Here is a 3,516-nt window from a genome sequence, read left to right as displayed (position 1 = left end):
CCAGGGTCCTGGGATCGAGCCCCGCGTCGGGCTCTCTGTTCAGCAGGGAGCCTGCTTCCCCTCCTCTCTCTCTACCTGCCTCTCTGCCTACTTGTGATCTCTGTCAAATATATAAATAAAATCTTTAAAAAAAAAAAAAAAAAAAAAAAGAAAGAAATTGTGCCACTCTCATACACCATACACAAAAATCAACACAAAATGGATGAAAAACTTTTAAAACTATCAAATTCCCTAAAGAAAATAAAGGCCATAATCTCCTTGACATCAGTCTTGGTGATGATTTTTGGATCTGACACCAAAAACAGAGTCAACAAAAGGAAAAAAAAAAAAAAGTGGGACTACATTAAACTGAAAAGCTTATGCACAGCAAAGGAAATAAATAAAATGAAAATACAAGATCGTGAATGATACAAAATATTTCTAAAGAATATATCTGAAAAGGGTTTAATATTCAAAATGTATTAATTCATACAACTCAACAGCAAAAAACCCGATCCAATCCAATAAAAAAATGGACAGAGGATCTGAATAGACACTTTTCCAATGACAAAGAGATAACCAACAGGTACATAAGAAGGTGTTCAGTATCACTCACCACCAGGGAAATGCAAATTTTTAAAAAATGGGCTATTAACCCCATACTTGTCAGAATGGCTAATACCAAAAGAACAGGAGGGCTGCCTAGGTGGCACAATTAATCAACTGACTCTGTTTCCACTCAGGTCATGATCTCAAGGTTGTGAAAACCAGAGTTGGATGCTTAAGTGACTGAGCCACCCAGGCTCTCCTGCATTTATCTTTTTGAATTAGTGGTTTCATTTTCTTTGGGTAAATATGTAGAAGTGGAATTGCTGGACTGTATGATAGTTTTGTTTTTTAATTTATGTTTTTAATTTATGAGGAGCCCCCATACTGTTTTCTATAGTGGCTGCACCAATTTACATTCCCATCAACAGTACACAAATGTTTGAATTTCTCTGTATCTTTGCCAACACTTGCTATTATCTTGTTCTTTTTTTTTTAACGAGAGGGAGAATCTTTTTTTTTTTTTAAGATTTTATTTATTTATTTGACAGAGATCACAAGTAGGCAGAGAGGCAGGCAGAGAGAGGGGGGGAAAGGCAGGCTCCCTGCTGAGCAGAGAGCCCGATGCGGGGCTCGATCCCAGGACCCTGAGATCATGACCTGAGCCAAAGGCAGAGGCTTAACCCACTGAGCCACCCAGGCGCCCTGAGAGGGAGAATCTTAAGCAGGCTGCACACCTGTTATGGAGCCTGATGCCGGGCACCATCTCACAACCTTGAATTGGCTCTGCACTGGGTGTGAAGCCTGCTTAAGATTCTCTCGCCCCTTCTGCCCTACCCCCTACCCAGCGTTTGCATACACTCTCATTTAAAAACAAAAGGTATGTGAATCCCCATGTTCACTGCAGCATTTGCTACAGTAGCCAAGATATGGAAACAATCCAGGCATCCAATGATGGATGAACAGATAAAGAAGTAAGTGATACATGAGCATGTGTGTGCATGCGCGCACAGGCACACTCATATAATAGAACACTCTAGGGGCGCCTGGGTGGCTCAGTGGGTTAAAGTGTCTGCCTTCAGCTCAGATTGTGATCCCAGGGTCCTGAGATTTAGGCCCACATTTCGTTTCCTGTTCAGGGAGCCTGCTTCTCCCTCTCCCTCTGCTGCTCCCCCTGCTTGTGCTCTCTCTCTCTTTCTCAAATAAGTAACTTTAAAAAAAAATACTACTCTAAGGTCACAGAAAAGAATGAAATCTTGCCCTTTGTGATAACATGGATAGACCCTGAAGAAGGCATTATGCTATGGGAAATAAGTCAGAGAAAGGAAAATACTATATGATCTCATTTAGACAGGGAATCTTTAAAAAAAAAAAAACAACAGGGACACCTGTGTGGCTCAGGTCAAGATCCCAAAGCCCCTCTGGGATCAAGTCCCATACTGGGCTCCTTGCTCAGCAGGAAGCCTGCTTCTCCCTGTCTGCTGCTCCCCTTGCTTGTGCTCTCTCTCTGACAAATTTAAAAAAAAAAAAAAAAACCTTTTAAAAAACAACAACAACAAAAAATTCCAAGCTCACACAGACAGAGGACAGACTGCTGGTAGCCAGAGGCAGGAGAGGAAATGGGGGGAATGGGAAGGTTGGGGGTGGGTGAAATAGGTGATGGAGGTCAAAAGTTACGAGCTTCCAATTATAAAGTATTAGGGATGAAATGTACAGCATGGTAACTCTAATTAATAATTATTGCATATCTGAAAGTTGCTAAGAGTAAATCTTAAAGTGCTCATCACGAGAAAAAAACTGGAAACGATATACATTGACAGATATTGACTAGACTTACTATGGTGATCATTTCACAATATATACAAATATTCAATCATTATATTGTTACATCTGGAAATAATATAATGTTATATGTCAATTACATCTCAATAAAGAAAAGTCTATTAGTCTGCTATAAGTACTTATGCAAGGAAAAAAAAAAAGACCCCCGTAGTCTTTGTTAATTTCCTTTCTTATATAAAAAGGTGTCCCAGGATCCTCTTGTTCATATCTGCCTCAGTCCTATAAACAGCTACTTCTCTTTTTATATGGTTATCTAACATTCCTTTGTTCTTTTTCCCCTTAAAAAAGACTGCAAATTTAACAACTGCATCATATCTAAAGTGTTTCAGCACATATCCCAGTATTAGAAAACTGGTATCCAGGAAGTATTTATGAAATTGAACTAAAAAATTATACTCTGTCTCACTGTTCTAAAATTGTCTACTGAGTCAAAAAAAAAGCACCACTGGAAACAAAAAGCACTTACTCCCCTCCCCAAATGATCCAAGGGCATGGGTCAGTCTCATCTTGCTAATTATTCTTTCATGTTATGGGAAGAGGCACATCAGCTGGTGAGTGCTCCTTGTAACAGGGATTCTAAAAAAAGAAATCTAGAACAGAAAGAATGAGTGTTCTCTATTGCATTTTTTTTCTTATAGTTGGAAATCATTATAGGGTAAAGCATATAATGGTATCTGCTTAATTTAACAAGATTCCAAATTCATGTACAGATGTTTGATCATTTAGAGAAGAAACTGCTGTAATTCCTTATAGTCCCCCCTCCCACTAAAGGGTTATATTATACACCCTGTGTCCACAGGGGAATAAATGGTACTTTACACTTCACCATTTCAAGTCACTTTCACACACTGTACTATACAGTTAAACAACCTTGTCTTATGTCAACTTACGTAAATCTTTGAGTTTTACACTACACCACTATAGCTTAGGTCTTCTTCATTGGCTTTTACTGACTGTAAGATTTCTTCATGTATTTAAGGATGGAATCTATGGAACTTCATTCTTCAAATTCATTATGCTTAGGTACATCCAGGAACTTGAGGGCAGACCAGACATTCCTTTACTGATCTTCACCACTTCATGAAATGGTAAGCACTTCAGTTTTTTTCTTACTTGGCGGAGGGTGGGGATAGAGAGGGAGGGAACATG

The sequence above is a fragment of the Mustela lutreola genome, chromosome 5 (genome assembly GCF_030435805.1).
Source record: "Mustela lutreola isolate mMusLut2 chromosome 5, mMusLut2.pri, whole genome shotgun sequence".
In the NCBI taxonomy this organism is placed as follows: Eukaryota; Metazoa; Chordata; class Mammalia; order Carnivora; family Mustelidae; genus Mustela; species Mustela lutreola.
The sequence above is the reverse complement of the archived record's forward strand: the minus strand, read 5'-3'. Positions refer to the sequence as shown.